The sequence below is a fragment of the Nomascus leucogenys genome, chromosome 5 (assembly GCF_006542625.1).
Source record: "Nomascus leucogenys isolate Asia chromosome 5, Asia_NLE_v1, whole genome shotgun sequence".
NCBI lineage: Eukaryota > Metazoa > Chordata > Mammalia > Primates > Hylobatidae > Nomascus > Nomascus leucogenys.
In genome coordinates this window covers 104252692-104273858 of record NC_044385.1, presented here as the reverse complement: position 1 = coordinate 104273858, position 21167 = coordinate 104252692, and the positions used below count along the sequence as shown (strand labels likewise).

Sequence of the window (21167 nt, the reverse complement as noted above, 5' to 3'; positions counted from 1 at the left end):
TCCAGCTGAGTTTCGGTGTTCGCATGTTTCTTCCTCAGACCTTTCTCTCCCATTCATTTCACGCTTGGGATCCCGGAGACCTCGAGTTTCTTTCTTTCTTTTTTTTTTTTTCTGTCTTATGATTAGGGGAGTGCTCTCCCCGTGCATTTCTGAGCCTCCCCGTCTGGGCCACGCGGAGCTGGATCCCTGCGCCGCACTCTGGCGACTCGTCTACACAGGGCAGGGCTGGCTGGTTGGCGGCGGAGATGCTTTCGCACCCCGAGCTTGCGATGCTCCCTAATGGAGTAGTCATCCTGGCGGGCTTCTCGTCCCGGGCAATGGTCCCGAGTGCTCTTCTGCATATGCTCTCTTCCCTCTAAGACCTAGAGGGGTCGCTAGTGAGCAGCACACTTGGCACTGCAGAGGCTGTCTGGGGCTCGTCGCAGACTTCCTGCCTCTACTTACTTAGAGCGTGCGCGCCCATAGTGTTAGTGACCAGTCCTTACAGGGAGGATGCTGGGTTCCGGGAAACTATACCTTATAATAACCATTCCTGTACCTTTCTCATAAACATGTTACTTCCACTTCCAAGCCAGCCCTCCTAAATTTAATTACTTCAAATTTTCATTTTCCCCTCGTAGGACCTTAAGGCATTTAACACATTCAGAGAAAGGCACCGTGGCGTGGCGGGAAGAATCCTCAATTCTAGGCTCAGCCGCCTGAGAGCAACAATCCACATAACCCTAACCCCAGTTCCAAGGCTTGTGGAGAGTGGAAGGACCAGGTTATGTTTCTGTGGGTCATGCCACAAATCCAACTGGATGTATAGTTCAGGTATGAGAAGGTGAAGGAATAATTCTTTAGTTTGTGAAAAAAACCGGTCAGAGTGAATTGACACATTTGTCTAATATTAGTTTCTGTCGCAAAAACAGTGATGGGGCTTTCAGAGTCAATCCATCCTGCTCCCTTTCTCACACCCCTCCTTTCTTCCACCTCTCCCTTAGTTCTAGAGAGAAACAAGAGAAAGGAAATGTTCTTGGATTGTGTGAATTATCCACTCGTTGATTGCCCACTTTGCTTTCTGATGTAGAGATTTCTGAAGGAATTTTATTTCTTGAATGTGGTTGGGTGAGAAGAGAAGGGAAGTATGAGGACAGGTCCAACTCCCCAGGCTTTCTTGCCTGGACAACGTTCGCTTGGGCTTCCCCTTGGCTTCCAAATTCTTCTGCAACCATCAGTAATGTCGAGGAAAGGACTTTTGCATTTACTTTGGTTTCCTTTGGTTTTCCCGAGTCAGTCACTCAATCAGAACACGTACTGAGAAATTAGTACTATGTGCATGGACAATACTAGCAAGCTGTGAAGGCAGGTATGGCAAGCAGAGTGGTTAGCAGATGGAGCAGGTCAAAGTGTTTCTGAGATAGATGTATTTTTAAATTCAGATGATCCTAAGTGTACAAATGTATACGACATCATTTGTTGGAGAAAACTTCTATAAATACCCAACACTGCCTTTACAGTTTTGAGGTTAGCCCTTACCCACATAAAGTAGGTACAAATTTGTGAACTTTTTAATTGAGAATGAAATTGGAGCAAAAAGAAGGAAATGCTTTGGCAGTTTGAAAATATTAACGTTAGCTTGTGGAAATAGATATACTGTACTGTACTTATTAACAACTTATAAAATCTTAAATCAATATAAATTAATTTAATTATGATTTGTAATTGCATTCTGCATGATCAATTTGAAACACTACGTTAAAGATAATTAGAGCTGGGCACCGTCACTCATCACTCCCATAATAGCTTAATGAAAAGGAATGTCATGTACCACCTTTGGGTTAAACCTGTAAATTAGGATAAATGTTATTTTCCAATAAAAATGTGGTAAAATAATTGTACATTTAATAGACATTTTTATGACTCAATTGTAAATGTGTAATGGATTTTTTTGGAAAATGTATTATTATTATTTTTCATGGACCTAGTTAAGTATTTATTAGGGTTGATTGAGCTGTCAGTGTTTTTTCAGGATCAGGCCTTGAGGATTTGAATGAAGACTAACTTTTATGTAAAAATATCATGCTGTCCTCGAAGTGGGTGCCAAGAGGTCACTGCAGATGGAGGTCCTAACTTAGCATAATGGGTTTAACATTTCCATGACATCATCAGGGAATCTGAAAGGAGTCTAAGGATAATCAGAGTGGTCATTCAGAAGAACAGTAAATATTTTATGAGGATATATAGAAGCAGGAAAGATGGTCAGAAAGGTGATTCTAAGCTCCTTAGAGTTCTGTGAAGGAGGCTTCTCAGTTACTCTCAGAGTTAAAAGAGCCAATGCATATTCTTATATTAGCAAGACACATTTGAGAGGCTCAGAATAGGACCCAGGTTAGACATTAGTTTGTATAAGATCATTCCTGTTTCCTGAACTCTTCATATTTTGTCAAGGTGTCTGTATTTATCCTTTACATGCTTGCAAACAAGAATATACATTCACTATTCCTAAGACCATTTTAGTTTGTTGATTTCCCAATATTATCTGGTACTGCAAGGTGGGTTCTTTTAAGATGATAATTGAAATTACCATAAGCATATTAGAAGTGTGTATGAATTAGATGAATTCAGTAAGCTCTATTAATATTTTTTTATTTTCTACTTTCAACAAATAATATTTGAATTCCTATATTACTGCTGGTCTTTTGATGGGATTCACCTTTACCACCAAACTTCTACCTCTAACCCAAGGCAGATATTGAAGAGTTATATACATATATGCAGAAAGAGAGAGAGAGGGAGGGAGGGAAAGAGAAACAATACAAGCTCCACAAAACTTCATGCTTCAGTTTTAAACATTTTCTCTAAATTATGATCATTTTTGTTTCCAGCCAGATATACATAAATAGAAATAAACTTGTTTTGTTATTTGAAAAGGAGACATATCTGTTTTTAGAATATGATTAAGTACACTTGCTCAGGGATTATATGGATTTGATGTTTGGCGTTAACCATTAAGATGGGTATTTTAGACTTTCAAAAATGCTGACTGGAATGAGTACTGAGTCTTCTTGAATTTATTTGTTTATTTTAATAAAAAATTTCTTGACACTTCTGAAAACAAAAGAAATTTTATCATTCCCTGCAGAAGATACAAATGCATAAGTGTTGGGAAAGGTAAATAAAATATTTTAAACTGTAAAATGTAGTCTTCTCTCCCCAATCTTGAGCTTTGAACATAATACCCATTCCTTGAATCTCAGATGTATGCCAGGAAACTGTCCATGGTGTTCTGGCTTGGAAGAATCTACTTGTAAACTCTTAGATAAAAACTTAGGATTTTTTAAGACGAAAATCCTCTTTGGTCACTTATCTCACATTGCCTCTTATTGTAATGACATGTGCTCCTATCTTTTCTACCATAGTAAAGGCTTCTCAGGAGAAGATAGTTTATCTTTTCTATCTTTGCATTTCCCAGTGTGTCTAACACAGTATTATGTAAAGTAGATAATAAAACTTTATGTGTACAAATATTTAAAAACACACATTTTCCTCTGATTATAATATTGAACACGTGTAAATAATGCAGTTTATTGCTCCTCTTTCATATAATTCCGTTTTATTCTGGTGACTTTGCATGTAGCTGGACAAATGGCAAACTGATATTTTCAAGCTGGTGTTATTCTCGCCTTCATATTTTATCTTAAAATTCGATTGGGTCAATTAGAATTTGGTTTTACAAAAAACCGTTATAATTTTATTCTAAAACAATTTAAAAAGGGTTAGGTTAATATTTAAAATGTTGTAATTATCTTTATACAATTCGTGGAAACAAAATTTTTACAATTGCATCATCTCATTGCAATTGGTTATGAACTATTTTTATGATCAAAAGCCCTTATCCCTTTGCCTAAACTGAAAATACACACCATTATTTATGCCATTGTAGGCAGATCTTGCCTTACAGATTTGGCCTTATATGCTTGCCAGATATTAACTTGAGAATGTCTCTGTATGATTTATCCTTTCTTTCCCCTTTGCACAGTCACTGAATATTGCAATGTAATGATTTCTGCAAGTGGACCAGTCAAAAGTCAAATAAATCATTCCTTTATAAGATGCAAAGTTTAAAGCACCAGTTAGTAAGTTTTGCTTCTTGGTAATGGGGCTCAGCAAATTTTACTTTCTGACACATTTTATAACCCTTCAGAGTAGGTACAGTAATTAAAAATGACTATATCACCACACCCTGTTGGTGCCAGGCTCTGCTCTAAGTCTCTCTGAGAATGTTTTTGATAGCAACTGCGTAATTTTTAATGATTAAAACAATGATTTGATCGGTGCATCAACAATACAGTGTTATTTTGTGGGACTCTGATACCTGTTGGTTTCCAATAAGGAAAGGGAATATTAATGCTCTCATCAAAGAAAAGGGTGCTGAGAATGGGTCTTATTAGAGAAACATAAGTGAGGCATCTGTTTTTAAATATAAAATTCATCTTGCATTTTAAAACACCAAAGAAATTTTATTTGCAGTGACTTTTGTAATTCCAGTTTCTGAAGTCAGACACGTCTCTCATGCGCTAAATTTTTCTTTGTCTACAAGAGACAAGAAAATAGAGCATTTCTACACTCAATCCTTTTCACATTAAAAAAGGAAAAAAGAAGAAATGAACTGGCCATGAGCCTATACATTAAATTTCATGACTTAAAACCATAGCAATCAAATATTTTATAATTAGAATCATTATTTTCTTCATGTTTTGAGCTGTTTTACAAACAAAGAAAAGGCAAAAACTCCACACTTATACATTCCTACATTAAATGTAGAAACATTACAAAAATTAGATTAGGAAATAGATGAATATAATGACCTTACTCTCAATCATATGCTGCTAGCTAAGTGTTTGAGACTGAAAAATTGCACTAATGAAGCTATTTGAAGGCTTTTGTGGACAACTGCTTCCTCTTTGAAGATTAAATGAATGATGTTGATGTGATTAATCTTAGTACAGGGAGTGATGCAGCAGCTAGAAAATACCTTGGTGATTTTCATAATTAAACTGAATCAACATTTCAAAGAAATGCCAGTGTTATCACTTGTATATTAGAATTACATTCATTAGACAGAAGAAACAAATAATTTGAGCAAACAAGATTTTCCTTTTGGTGTACTGAGACTTCTGTCACGTCTCAGAGTATCTTACTATAAATCATCATTACTGTTTAATTTTGTCCTTGCCTTTTTAGCTGTTTTCGTGTCTCTGTGTGCCTGTGGAGTGCTGTTGATGATTCAAAGAATCTTGCTTATCCTTTACTTACTTTCAAACTTCTGAATTTTATCTTTCTTAACCCCACGTCCAAGGTAGTTGTCTGCCCGCTATGATCTTAGATAGGTCATACTTAATAAATTTGAGTTCTAATAAAATAAGACTTCTTGGAATTGCTTTGGTTACCTTGCAGAGAACTGAAGAAATCATAGCTCTGGTATCCTCACATATCTTTGATAGATTTAAATCTCACAGAGCAATGTTATCTTGATCCATTTCTTAGTTGTAAGTAATTACTATTTTTTTCTTCTTTTCTTAGAAGGATAATTCCAGCAGAGTCACTTTTTTTAGTGCTTTGTAGATAACTTAAATGAGAAAATCATCAGCACTATTTCCAATCAAACTATTGGAAATTGCCTTGGTAGATCAAGTAAAAACAGTTCTTCTGACTTCTTAGTGTAAGTACAAGTTAGGTTCAAGGGTTAAGGATTACTGCATTAATAGAAGTGCAGTGTGTTACTAGTTCTATCACCACTTTAAATTATTTTAAAGGTTTCTGGGTGACTCTTCGTAACCCTGATATTTGCAGTGCTCTTCCAGCTGTTGCACTGTCTTTCCTTTTCTGGTTGTTAATGGAAATAAGAAATGTTTTCCTTAACACACTGGATAAAGGACTGGTCTTTCTCTTCAGGGATCCCAATTTGAGTTCAACCTATAATCCTAAGTGAAATGAGTTTAGTATCTGTCACCAAGTCAGTGGTGATTGAAAATACTCAGCTCCAAACCTGTTTTTCCTGTGACTTTGTAAGGCAGAAAATATTGGAATGATAGGTACCAAGGAACTCAGGAACAAAAAACTTTTAAAATAATGTGCCAGAATTGATCTAAGATGCTGGTACATATTCCGTGCCAGAAAGCCCCAGATAAAACTCAGCTGAATGGTCTGTAATCTGTAGGCATTCTTTCTGAAATTGCCTTCATGTGTGCACCTGAGATGCCAGACAGTCACCTTGTACCTGGAAGTTGCCAGTTAACCATGACAGCAGATGAAAAACAAGATAGGTTTACCCCATTTGAGACTGTAGGATGTTCCACTGAAACAAACTTTTTAGCACTTTCTGACTACCCAAATCAAATCTAAGGATTTAGTGAACCAAAAGCACAACTTTCCCTCAGATCCTTCCTCCCATGCTTGTTAGCTGTAACCATAGCAGTCACAAGAAGCAGAAAGAAACAAGAGTCAGAGGAAACTCAGGATATGGAGGCACAAAGAGACCTACAGGGGAGGAGAGCCTGGGAAAAAAATCTCTCTTCCACAGGGCATTTGCCAAGAGGCAGATGTGGATATGAAGAGAGGATGGTGGAAGGAGGAGGGAGGGAAGATGAGCAGCACATGCAGGGATCTAATTTACTCAGGGAGCAAACAGGCCAGTGCAGGACCAGTGTGGAGGAGCAATGGGAGAGGTGAAAAGGGAGCAGGGGGTTTGGGGGGAGGGGGTTAGCATGATGATTCTATGGTGTGTGACTGTGGGGCAAACAATCCTACATGAGTGGAACATATGAAAGGGCAGAGAAAGATATACATAAGGAGAAGTGGAAATTGCTGAAACTGTGTGTAGAAGGTAGGCCTTATTAAATAAAGAAGAGCCCCATTTTGCTTGTGATGCTGCCTTGTGACTAACTGGAAAATTGTGCATCCTTGAGAGGAAGTTCTTCTGGAGAACTCCATAATTATAATTCACCAGATCTGTCGGTTGTCTAGTTCCAGAGAGCTGAGGGCGGAAAGAGATAATTGTTCAATAAATCATTCTTATCAAGGACACTTTTTCTTTTCTGGAGCACTGTAAGAAGTTGGAAATGATTGAGAGGTTATAAAATTGCTCCCTGTTCTTCTTCCAATATTCTGTTGATGTTCCTAAGCTAGCCTACTTTGCCCTCTTTCTTAACTTTTCTGATGACACATTTAGACACCCCTTGCCTTCTTCAGCTTCACTATGTTGATGGCCAGTTTATATTTAGTATCACCTTTTCCCAGAGATGGTTTAGATGTCTTTTCATTTCCCCTCCCCACTTCTATTTCTGCTTTTTGCCAGTAGGACACAATTTCTTTTCCTTTGAGAAAGACTTTCCATAGAGAAGGTGTCATTGAGAAAATTTTTCTCAACCTGTTTACCTCCAGGCAGACCTCATGGCTCTAATCACATTTCAGTTTAAATACAAGTTTGATATATCTCTAATGGACAGAGGTCACAAAGACAGAGTACACATTAAAATGACTGTTGGTGGCCAGTAGTGAAACTCTGGCTCTTTAGATACCATTCTCCCATGTTACCTAAAAATCAGCATGCATTAATCTTGACCCTGCAGTCACTATTATTCTCTTTTCAATTTTGCCAAAAGTAAAACAGTCATTTATGGATCTCTGCGTGTCATGAGAAGCTTTGTTTCTGTTGGAATGTAACAGATTACATTTTTGATATAGTGTCTATTAACCCAATTTTAACTTCACCCTCTTAGAAATTCAATTTTCACTATAAATTGTCTGGATTTCTACAGTCTTCTCCATTCTAATGATCTCATTTAATTTTCCTTGTTTCCGTCCACTGTAGTGAGATTGGCTTCTTTCCTCTGCTGCGGACACTCCATGCTTACTGTTCTTCTTGCCAGAATTTCTTGCCATTTGTCTGGCCATGGTCTCTTCAGTTGCCAAGTCCCAAGTCCATTTGACTTTCTCCATGGAGCCTATTGCACCCTCTCCAGCTCTAATTTATCTTTTTTATTTAAATTAATGTAACACTCAACTGTTTTGAGCATCAGCATAACATGCTGGGTAAGAGCATAGACTAGGGAATCATAATGCCTACATTTGAATCCTGGCTCCACATTTATTAGCTTTGTAGCCTTGAACAAATTATATAAATTCTCCATGCTTCACTCTCTGATATATTCTACGTTGTTGGGTGGTAGGAGAATTTAATGGATTAGTATCAAAACACTTAGTGCAATGTCAAGCTGCAATGCTTGTCTAGAGGAAGCATTATGTGTTTGTCATAACTTGTGTTTTTTGTATTTTAGTTGTCATATGTTAAAAAATGGAAAGCAGAGGCCATGCTTATTCTCTTTAGCCATCCCTGACAGTGCTGAAGTAACTAAGTAGAAAAAGACCTTTAACCACTTGCTTATGGATTGATTGTGAAAATTATAGTAAAATATCTCTTCTAATATGCTAAGTGACAAAAGAAATTCACCACGATGTCAGTTCAAGAGTGAGTTAGACCAAGAGGAGTGTGATACCTCTGTAGGTAGGTCCCAATCTTACAAACATCTCCAAGTCTTAGACAGAAGTCAACAGGAAAATGAGCAGCTGCACAACTCTTTGTCCTGGAGACTTAGATCTTTTGTCCATAGCTCACACTACTGCCACTAGGTGGGCGATGCAGCAGCCAGTTGTCTCTGGTTTCATCTTTGGGCTTTCTTCTTACTATCAAAGAAAAGAAAGTAATTTGTAAACAAGGTTGACAGAATGTGTAAACTAGGATCACAAAAGGCGATTAAAGTAAAAATGGAAAAAAAAAATCTCAGTTTGGTGTTTGGTAGGAGTTATTTTTTTCTTTTCCTCTCACTTTTCTTTAAAGGTTTGAGGGTTTTGTTGTCCTTAGCTTTATGTCTCAATTGCAAAAATTTCATACTTTAAACATGTTTGGGCCAGGCGTGGTGGCTCACACCTGTAATCCCAGCACTGTCGGAGGCCAAGGCGGGTGGATCACGAGGTCAGGAGTTCAAGACCAGCATGGCCAAAATGGTAAAACCCCGTCGCTACTAAAAATAGAAAAATTAACCAGGTGTGGTGGTGTGTGCCTGTAATCCCAGCTACTCAGGAGGCTGAGGCAGGATAATCGCTTGAACCTGGGAGGTGGAGGTTTCAGTGAGCTGAGAGCACACCACTGCACTCCAGCCTGGACGATAGAGCAAGACTCTGTCTCAGAAAACAAAAACAAAAACAAACAAACAAAATGAACAAACAAAAAACCCCAAAAGCTCCCCAAAAACCGGAAACATGTTTGATATAATATGATGTATTTTTGGTTGCTACTCTTTTTCAAAAATTTCAAATGCAGTCTTTCTTGATGATTATTTTCATACTATTTCTATATTTTAAAGATATAGTATATAATTCCTTGCCATCCTAAATGCTATGGCTCAAAACATGGCAGTAGAAATATAGTTTACATGTGTAAATATATTTTTATTATTCTCATAATAGGCCATTTTTGCTATGATAGTGGCCTTTTGATATTCTGATGCTTCTCTTTGGTGGTGTGCCTTTCAGAAACTGGAAAAAATAATTCAGTCTGAGACTAGTACATGGGTTTCCTTTTGTAGGAGGCCCAATTTCGTGGAGTTAGTGCCTAACAAGCAGCAAACCACTCTTTGCTGGGCCCACCTCTTAAAGGAGGTAGGAATGAGTACAATTAGGAATTGACCCTTCTTGTCTATTACTAAGGAGTTGCAAGGATCCTTTCCCATGTCAGGACAACTGATGTAATGTTTTCATTCTCTTCATAATAGGGGTGGAGAGAGCTGGGGGTAAGGTAGACTCTAAATATACAATCATCCTGTAGTTCTTGAAGGATTTTTAGAAGCCAAGCATAGCCTAGGGCAGTGATCTAGTCTAGAATAAGTGGTGTGTTTGTGTCTCTATGTGTGTGTGAGGCAGGGGTTAGGAGAGCAAGTGGTGGAAGTAAGAGAGTGATAAGTTGGAATAAAGGGAAAGGAGATGAAATTTTGGTAAATTCTCTGTAAGCAGAATTGTTTAAATAAGTCTGCTATCTGAAGACAGCTATACTACAAATGCTTTTCTTCTATATATATAGGACTAGCAAGATTACATCTAGGATATAGGCTGAGTTTACATAGGATTCTTCTCTTGTATTTCATACTCTCATTGAAGAATCAAACATAATTTTGAATACATATATGTATCCATATATATGTAAATTCCAATAACTTCAATGTGACTTCTGTTTCTATTAAATACATCCATTTCTATATCTTTATATGTATGTCAAAAAGAGGAAGACTATGTAAAAGAATTAAAATGGCTTTTCTAAGAAAGTTTAATTGAACTGAATGGCTGATATGAAACAAGCCTTGTTTAATTAAGAAAGTAACACTGCTTTGAATCTTGTTTTTAAAAACAATCCATTTTCTATGGACTAAGTATAGAACCCTCAAATACTACAATATTTCTTATGTAACTCCAATTAGATCCAGATTCCTGATGTCAGTTTAACGGTAGTTCAGAGCTAATTTCATTTTTTTTTTTTTTTTAGAAAGTATGAGTCAAGACTATTTCCTATTGAAACTGCTTCTACAGGTCACACAACAAATTCTGTTTCTGCTCTTTCTTTCCTTGTTCAATCTTTTTCCTTGACCTAAATACACTTCTGTTGGACCTTAAGGTTCAGAACATCTGTCGACAACCTTTTTCAGAATCCCTCTGGAGGCTCCGTTTTGCCCTTTATTGTATGTTACTAACCGCAGTAGAAGCCATGAACACATTTAGTTTCCTTACAGGTCCCAGATTGCCTAATTGTCAGTGACAGCAATTTATGTTCCTATGACCATTCACTGTTATATACATTTAGATTTTATGGTATCAACTCATGGATCCAGTGATGTTTGTGTAACTCGATTGTGTAAGTCACTATATTTTATGGTCCTTTCTTCAGAAATGCTTTTCTCTAAGTTTTTCAGAGTTACAGATCCCTGACAGTCATATTGCTTATTGTGCCTTATTATTCATATGAATTAGAGTTGAAGTGTCAAAGGCTTAAGCAGATGAAGTGTCAAAGGCTTAAGCAGGTGTCAAACACCATAAATGCATTCTGTATGGCATCTTATATCACTACAGAAAAGTCAAATCAACAGCAATATGAACAGGTTAGTATTCTTTAACTATTTGTTATAATCTCCAGCTTGTCCTACTAAACTATGGGAAACATAACTGAATTCACTTTTATGTAAATGGACTACAGAATATCATGTTATTATGTAATAATTCTCCTGAAATTACTTTAGGTAAAGAGCCAATTCTAAGTTAGGACTCAGGTATTTTGCCTAGCTATCAGTCATCTGCAGACTAGCCCTTTATCTGATTTCAGAAAGGGAAATAAATTGGAGATACTGGAAATTCCAATATGAACTATTGTAATAGGCATGATTTGGTTTGGTGCATGAGATGAAGATCAAAGTCCTTTAGAATGGAAACATGGTCCTTTAGGCTGTTGTCAACTAAGAGAAACTTAAAGGTGAACTGAACTGATTACAAGTCCCTTAAAGAACAAGACTTCCAAAGAGCAAAAATATATCTGATGTGGCTTTTTGAAAGTGGTCTCGAAGATTTATGGTAAAACATGATCCTATGGAATGAAAAAGAGGAGGTGTAAAACAATTATGTGGTGTTACAGTTAAATGATTTAAGGCAACAACAAGGGCAGAGAAAAGCTGAATGAGTTAATGCTAACAGAGTTGCAGAGTGTGAAGTCTTTTGCAATTACAGAAAATCAAGCGGCCGGGCGCGGTGGCTCACGCCTCTAATCTCAGCACTTTGGGAGGCTGAGGCGGGCGGATCACGAGGTCAGGAGATCAACACCACGGTGAAACCCCGTCTCTACTAAAAATACAACAAATTAGCTGGGCGCAGTGGCGGGCGCCTGTAGTCCCCGCTACTCGGGAGGCTGAGGCAGGAGAACGGCGTGAACCCAAGGCGGAGCTTGCAGTGAGCCGAGATCACGCCACTGCACTCCAGCCTGGGCGACAGAGCAAGACTCCGCCTCAAAAAAAAAAAAAAAAAAAAAAAAAAAAAAAAAAAGAAAATCAAGTGATAAAGAGGATAAAGAGATAGAGTGAGCTATATAAGTAGGTTTGTGAAATTAATGATAATCCTATACTGGCTGGCTTGTTGAGCTTAGAGAAATGTGGTAATACCTACTGATTAGGAAACTGGATAGACACTCAGGTAAAATGGATTATTTTATTCATATATATATTCATATATATATATAGTCTTACCTTGTGGTTTAGGACAGGCAGTCTAATTCTTTTACTTATTAGTATAACCAAAATCAGTCTTCATCTATTTATCTAGGAGGTCTAAAGTTTAGTGAAGTATTGATAATTGAGTGTCTTGCAGCTCTTTGTAAAGTCACATGTAAATCCATATTTATTTAGTGGAGCAATTGTTCCTTGTTTAAACAAAACAAAGCCCAAATAACTACAAAATTTAAAAAGAATTTGCAAAGTTCAAAACTAAAAGCCCCTTGAAGTCAGAGGCTGTCTTTTTTTGTTCTGTCAGCGCTGGGCCCAGTGCCTGGCACATCTTAGGTGCTCTCTAGTGTTTAGGGGTTTGATGCAAAACAATTTGAAAATAACTAAATTGGGTTATTTTGGAAAAAATATATTCATCAAAGGCATTTTATGGTAGAGTCAGTTATGCTGATCATATTAATTTTGATCCATTCCAATCACAAATACAATAAATATACCTGGCATTGTTTTGCATTTCCTGAGTAATCTAAGTCTGATATGCAATGCTATTCATGGTAGGCAGGCTCTAAAAGGGTCCCTAATGATTTCTGCCTCCTAGTGTTCATACCCTGTGTAATGTTCTCCCTTTGAGTATGGGCAGGACCTAGTGCCTTGCTTTTATGAGTAAAGTACAGCAAGAGTTATGGCATGTCCTTTCTGAGATTAGGATAAAAGACTGTGGCCTCCTTAGTGGTTCTCTCTTGCACACTTTCCTAGATAGACAGACAGCAGGGGTGGGGCAAGAAGAGGAGGGAAAGGGTGGGCGGGGAGAGAGAGAGAGAGAGAGGAATATTGATTCTGTCTTTCCTTTCACTTCATCAATGACTTTTTATCTTCCCTGTCTTCTAAGTTAGCCATCTTGGACGGCTGGTTTGAGTGCATATTTGCTTCCAAACTTGTCTTCAAGTATATGAAGGCTGGTTATATAGAATTATGTAAGAAATTATCCTAAATCTTCTCTGTGCACAGAGCAAAAATTGTTATATTCTAAATAAATAATAAACGGCAGGTGAATGTATTCAAAGGTATTTAGAAAAATGTGAAAAAAGTTTTTTACAGAGAAAGTGCAATGTGGACTAAACTTACATTGTTATAAAATGTATCTATAATTCATTTAAATGTTATTTTAATATTTTTACATTAATTTGTTTATACTAATACTTGCAAAAATATTGTTAACATTTGTACACTTACTTCACGACTCTTTTGGCAATCTATATTGCATTTCAGCTGCTTGTACATCCATTTATTATATTTTGTCATGTATATAATCATAGCAAGTAGCAGTATTCTGTAGGCTTTGGTAATACCAGGGAGTTAAATTATCTTCAAAATAATATTCTATTCATGAGTATATACTGTCTGAGAGAACGCTGAATTTTATTAACTATGATTCTGTAACTTCTGAAAATTCTTGGGATGGAGAGAAATGTTTTGTTTTTTTCTTTACTGTTGCCACATATAGTAATTTTCTGAATCCATTATTTTTATAGCATGCCATTTAAATATGAATATTTTAGAAGTTAATTGCAAAGATCATAAATGTGATAGCTGTGAAAAGCATACTAAAGCCAGTTATATCTTTTTAATCAAAAACAGAATCTGAGGAAAATACTTTTTCATATCTTTCTCTTCATGATAATCAATGCATATTTATTACTACCCACAGGCACTATACTAATATCTGTATACCTTTTTTAAAATTCATTCGGTGAGGAGATTCCAAATTCACCTATCCCATGAAGATTTAATAGAAGTAATCCTCACCATTATCTCTTAAACTTGGAGCATGGTTTATTGTTCACAGAATATTTTCACATACATCATCCCATTAGTGCCTCACAATGACCCTGGATGTAAGAAGGACACTTATTATTATTCTTACTTTGTAGAGGAAGAAATGCAAGCTAAGAGAATTTAAGTGACCCCCAAAGTCACAGTTAGAAAGTGTCTGCTTGGGTCCTGAATCTATCTAACTCCTAGCCCAGTGCCTATTCTACACATTGACTTTATTTTGCAAGTTCCTGACAGGTGCAACATACCAAATTCATGACTAATAGGTGTTGAAATGTCCTAATGACTAAGATAGGTGTATTAGCTCTTAAATGGCTCACATTAAATGTGAAAGAAAATAAAACCACCTTAAGAGTCCATGTTTTACTCTGTCTAAAACTATTACTTAATTATAGTGATATTTTCTTTTTTTTTTGAGACGTAGTCTCGCTGTCACCCAGGCTGGAGTGCAGTGGCGCGATCTTGGCTCACTGCAAGCTCCGCCTCCCGGGTTCACTCCATTCTCCTGCCTCAGCCTCCTGAGTAGGTGAGACTACAGACACCCGCCACCACGCCCGGCTAATTTTAGTAGAGACGGGGTTTCACCGTGTTAGCCAGGATGGTCTCAATCTCCTGACCTCATGATCCGCCCGCCTCGGCCTCCCAAAGTGCTGGGATTACTGGCGTGAGCCACCACGCCCAGCCAATTTTAGTGATATTTTCTTTGCACTTATTTGAACTTAGGTTTATGACCCAACTTACTCAACAAGTGATAAGGGAAGCATCTCTGGTTTCAGTTCAAAGTGTATTTAGTATTAAAGGAATTGGCACGCTTATTATTCTGAATTGGGGAGTGTCCAGTTAAAATCAAATCCAGGGCTTGATTGACTGCTTTATCTGTTTTAAAGTCATGTTTACAAAGATAATGTTTGACACTAACTTCTTTGAAAGATCTGAAGGCCAGGCAAAGTCAGACACCCACCGAAGACTTATGTGCTTGTGTGTTTGCGCAGCCCCTCCTCCCTACCACTTGGTCTTTGTTAGGCAGTGGATGGCCGGTAACATGACTGCCTAGCTTTGAGACTGTGGTTTAATCTTCTAGCAGGGATCACGGGGCCATAGAACATTGGTCTCACTGCTGTAGGATTCCTACTGGCTGAGCTGTAAAGAGTTTTATTCCAGTGTGTACTTTTTAGGTGTTCAGCAAATATTTGTTAGAATATTAATTAATATACACATAATTTTCCAACTGAGAAACTTTCACAAATACAGAGGAAATGTGGTTCCCAGATCGCTGGGCATGGGCCTGTTATTTTCTTCATCAGAATTTCTTTGGGTTGGTTGAGATATCTTAAGCATGAACTTGAATACTCTTCATATTTGGGGTTCCAGTTTCCTGATCAGTGGTTGAAAAGCAGTTGCTGCATGCTGACAAGGGAAGGAAAGGGCTCCCGGTGGGTCTCTAGAGAAGCCATGTTTTGTGCAAGGGGTGAATGCTGGGCTCAGAGTGCCTGGGTCAGGCAGTGGTTTTGATTGTTTGCCCAAGAGGGAGTGATTGAGTGGAAAGCACCAAGGTTGACTTGTTGATTAAAATTATAATTCAGCATTTACATTTTCAAAGTACTTTATAATTGCTAATGAGCTGTTTCTCAAAGTGGGCCCGGGAGGAAGGTCAGCAGCCTGGTCCCCACTGTACAAATGAGGAAACTGAGACACGGGGATGTTAAATGACTTGCTCAAGGTCGCACAGCAAGTTCACTCAGGAGGCAGCTTCAATTGAACTTTAGAACATGGCTTTCTACAGCTGGGCTTAGGGTCTTGGGGGATCTTTCGTAGGGGGAGTTCTCTCATCCTGGGGCTCTGTTGTTTAATTATGGCTTGATATGGATCCGAGATCATCTAATAAGATGAGCTGAAACAGTCCTGCTCCTGAAGGATGGGAGGTAAATGTGGTGCTGACGGCTGAAAGAATAATTCTGGGAATGCACTACTGTGGCCTGTGCTGGGCTGTGATTTTGCAAATTCTGCTCAGGAATATTATTTTCAGGGTCCGAGGGTTTTTGCTCTCATTTTCTAACAAATCACCCAGGCAACGTTTTTTCCTACAGGCTCACTCTTTGAGATTAGCTCATGTTCCTAATAATCTCTCCTTTAGATTCTTGTTTAATTAAAATAAACAGACAGACAGCCATATTTTTTTCCCCGGTTACACTGAAATGAAGCAACTGCTCATCCCTTATCAGTGCTTATAGGAGGCACAGACCTTCAAAAGCCCTTTGAGTCATGTTGCTGAGGATAGTTCTTCCTCTGAGCTCCCCAAGTCACTGTGCACATACTTTTATTTTTGTATTCATGACATGACATTATAACAGATACTTTCTCTGCCACTTTCTAGAAAAATTTTCACTACTATTTGTGTCCCTAAGATTTTTTACTGTATCTGTCTAATCATAGGCACTTAGTATTAAATGCTTGTTAATAAAAAATAAGTTTTTTTTAAATAAGTGGCCAAACTTTTTTCTTCTTTTCAGGAACGAATATCAAAGTAGAGTGAGAAAGAGGAAAAGAGAAAAAAGAAAAGAAATTGAAGTAAAGAGGAGTAGAAAAATCCTGCTATTTGGAAACTTTGATTGCTATTTATCTTACATAACCTCATATGCTCTTATTAGTAACTCTTTTGCAGATACAGAAATAAGAAAAGGCAAAAAAAGAAAAAAGGAGCAAAAGAAAATACATAGATGGAGACTGTACTGGTTGTCCAGATAGAAATATGTCCAACATTTGTAGATTTCATTATAATAGAACAAAATTAGCTTCATGCTGAAAAAAGCCACTTCTGCCCTGTCAAAAAATGAGAAGGCCAGTAAGGGAATTACCTGGAAAATGTGTAACTGCTGCTTTCAAGGGTTTGGTCCAAAAACTGGATGAGCTTATATTTCATTTTTCCCTCCTCTAAACGTTTCCAAGATTTTCAGTGTGACTTTTAATTACAGGAGTGTGGGGTGAGGAATATCATCCCAATTCTCGTCTGCTATCACTCCCATTTTCCATTTATAATAACCAGAACCCTACATGGGGACATTTACATGTCTGTTCTTGGAATTTTCTAAGGAAAGGCTTATTCACAGTTCCACAGCTGAAGTACTTCAGGAAAAAATCTTTGGTTATTGAGGGGTTGAACAGATGCATCATATCAGTGGAGGTAACTGTGATATATTTGCCACTGTATAGGAATAAGAGTCAGAGATCTAAGTTCCATGTTCATATCTGTCACTTACTAGTTATGCTGAGTAAGTTGCTGAACTTCTTTGTGGCTCAGTTTCTTCATTTATAAAATAGGAATAATATTTACATTAGACAAATTATCAAGACTAAAAAATAAAATATAAAAAGAATATTGAATTATGGGAAAGAGAAAAAAGCTAAGAATTTTTTTTTTTTTTTTGAGACGGAGTCTTGCTCTGTCACCCAGACTGGAGTGCAGTGGCGCAGTCTCGGCTCACTGAAAGCTCCACCTCCCGGGTTCATGCCATTCTCCTGCCTAAGCCTCCCGAGTAGCTGGGACTACAGACGCCCGCCACCAAGTCCAGCTAATTTTTTTTTTTTTTTTTGTATTTTTAGTACAGACAGGGTTTCACTGTGTTAGCCAGGATGGTCTCGATCTCCTGACCTCGTGATCCACCCGCCTCGGCCTCCCAAAGTGCTGGGATTACAGGCGTGAGCCACTGTGCTCGGACAAAAAATTCTTCTTTAGAGAAAAATGTTAACTCATAAATGTAGGAAGAATGATAATGTCAGAAAATTCTCACTTTATAGTCCCTAATGTATTAATTGATTCAGGTGCATGTGATCAGTGGATGCTAAGCCATTGGGTGAAAGGTTGTTGAGGAGTAGGATATTCATGGCCTAACAGAAATGGGAAAAATTTATGTTTACAAGGGAGGGGCCAGGTGGTCATCACCTTTACTACATGGTCAATTGTAGCATAACACCTAGATGAACAGCCTGACATTATTTGCTACTATATAATAAGATTTGAAGTACCTAGTATCACTTTTATGAACTATTCTGGCCAAAAATTTAATCTATATCTAATCAAACCTCTAACCTAGATTCCAGTTTAGAAAATACAGGAGACAGAGGTATAAGTTACAGTGAGAAAACAACTACTTAGATCTAGAATGTGGGATATTCTATATTTATGGAATAATTTTTTTCATAAAAATTACATAATAATTTTTTAATTTTATTAGGTATAATAATATTGTGGCATATTTAAGAATGTATTTATGCATATATCCACACAAAGAAAATATGAAAAAATATTAACAATTATTTAATCTAAATGGAAGGTATATGTGTGTTCATTGTATTATCTTTTTCAAGTTATTGTGTTTGGATGTTTTTATGAGTTAGAAAAAATTTAAACAGGAAATAATAAGATACTCAAATAATACACTTACGATAAAATAAGCTATTGTTAATGTAGCAATAGTATTTGTAATGTATCTATAATGGCATAGGAAATTGTTGACTAATATGTTGATGTTGAGAAGGATAGGAAAAAAGCTTATCCCAAAAGGAAATAAAATTCTCACAGAATAAAACAGTCTGAAGACCGTTGACACCTAAAAATACATAAGATTTTTTTTCTTGTTGGGTGCAAGTTTTATTAGATTTACAAAATGGTATGTCATCCTCCTGGTCTGAAGACAGGTGTATGTAGTGATGTTTTGGGGCCAACTCAGGAACGTTATATTAATGGTACACTGCATTTATAAAGCATTTTTTATTTTCTTAATCTGAATGCACCTACTGTTACGTAGATATCTCCACCAATTACATCCAATCATCTGACTGTATTCACACATTAATTTTAGAAGTCAAGGATTTATGCTTCCATTTATTAATGAAGAAGCTTAGTCTATGATGACACATGGGTTACAAGTATAGAACCAAAACCAATTATTACTCCCCGCTCAATTAGAGTGAATGGGTTACAATTTTGTTTCAGGTTTATTTCACAAAAATACCCTGGAAAAAGTAATCCAAATATCCATATTATTACTAAGATATTTAAAAACTGCTTAAGCCCTCAATTGTGAAAAGGCAGCTTAGATTTTAAAGTTATTTGTTATGGTTTCATAATAGATCATGTGATTATGCTGTCAGTGCATTAACATTAAGGTATTATTTCTATAAAAACAATGCAATAGAACTTTATATACATTTACAAAATGAAACTAGGTATTCTCTCCACTGAAAACAAAGAAAAGGAGATATTGAGAAGATTTGTGTTTAAATATTTAATTAGAAATCAAAACATTCATTAAAATTTTTGTTACCATTTATTACAAAGTTAAAGGTTGCCAATATTTTGAAAAATTGAATTCTATTGTTACACCTCAGGGTTTTGCTACATATTGAGTTTATTTCTCTATATTTTGCTCTTTCTTCCCCCCACCACCTCTTGATTCTTGTTTTTCTTTTTTTTTTTTCTTTTTTTTTTTTTATTATACTTTAGGTTTTAGGGTATATGTGCACAATGTGCAGGTTTGTTACATATGTATCCATGTGCCATGTTGATTTCCTGCACCCATTAACTCGTCATTTAGCATTAGGTATATCTCCTAATGCTGTCCCTCCCCCCTCCCCCACCCCACAACAGTCCCTGGAATGTGATGTTCCCCTTCCTGTGTCCATGAGTTCTCATTGTTCAATTCCCACCTATGAGTGAGAACATGCGGTGTTTGGTTTTTTGTCCTTGTGATAGTTTACTGAGAATGATGTTTTCCAGTTTCATCCATGTCCCTACAAAGGACACGAACTCATCATTTTTTATGGCTGCATAGTATTCCATGGTGTATATGTGCCACATTTTCTTAATCCAGTCTATCGTTGTTGGACATTTGGGTTGGTTCCAACTCTTTGCTATTGTGAATAGTGCCGCAATAAACATACGTGTGCATGTGTCTTTATAGCAGCATGATTTATAGTCCTTTGGGTATATACCCAGTAATGGGATGGCTGGGTCAAACGGTATTTCTAGTTCTAGATCCCTGAGGAATCGCCACACTGACTTCCACAATGGTTGAACTAGTTTACTTGTTTTTCTTTCTATTGGTTGTGTGTGACTCAGGACTAAATGTGTTGTGGATATGTCTATGGAATAAAGTTTTGTGTTTTCCGTTTTCAACTTTTAGAATTGATAAGTGAAATATAAACATATTAAAAATAAACAGCTAAGACAACTTAAAATACATTGCTATTTGCGCAGATGTCTTTTTTCCTGCATCACTATCATCCAGTAGAATAAATTTTATTTTTCACTGGAACATGTTCATTGATACTACTACAATAGTTATAAAAATCATGAATCTAAGGGTCAAACCTGCCCAAAGCAAAAAGCTTTCAAATAATTATTATCAGAAATATCATCTTAAAAAAAAAGGAAGAGTGACTACATTTATCCAGAATCATCCAGAATGAGTCCTTCCACATAAGTGAATTTTCTAGAAAAACTTTTAAGTGGCCTGAACTTTTTAAGCAGATCACCTATTTAAATGTAATGCTTTAAAAATCTTTTATGTGCCTACTTTCATATTAAAACATAATGTGCATAATATAAACTAGTGTTTCCTTAATGATTCAAGGCTACAATTACGAACTGGTTGCCTTTAATTCACATAACAGTCTATAGATCATTTTCACACACATACCTGCTGGTTTATCTTCACCACAGCTTTATGCCAGAGGTGAGATAAGCATCAATACTCCTGTTTTACAAAATGGGAAACTGAGGCTCAGCAAGGCTAAATGCCCTCTGGTATGTGGGAGAGCAAGAAAGCAGGCAAGTGTTCTGGCTTTAAGCCTAATGCTCCTTCTCATACACACCACTGCCTCTCTAGACCAGTGATTACACAGCCTGTTTGCAAAGATAATGACAGGGTCACATGGACCATTTTTCCTTATTTAAAATACCTTCAAATTCCTAAGGAGTTATATTTTTGCATTAGGTTTTTACAGTGTTTACTGCATGGTGCCTGACATATAATAAGC

General features: G+C 36.9%; 1 long non-coding RNA gene across 1 annotated transcript in view; it reads right to left on the bottom strand.

Annotated features, from left to right (window-relative positions):
* Positions 1–3042: 3042 nt before the first annotated feature.
* LOC115835200 overlaps positions 3043–21167 on the bottom strand; it is a 683509-nt gene continuing 665384 nt past the window's right edge. Inside the window, exon 3 of the long non-coding RNA XR_004030193.1 lies at positions 3043–8727. This is a non-coding gene — a long non-coding RNA (uncharacterized LOC115835200). The remainder of the gene's footprint in view (positions 8728–21167) is intronic.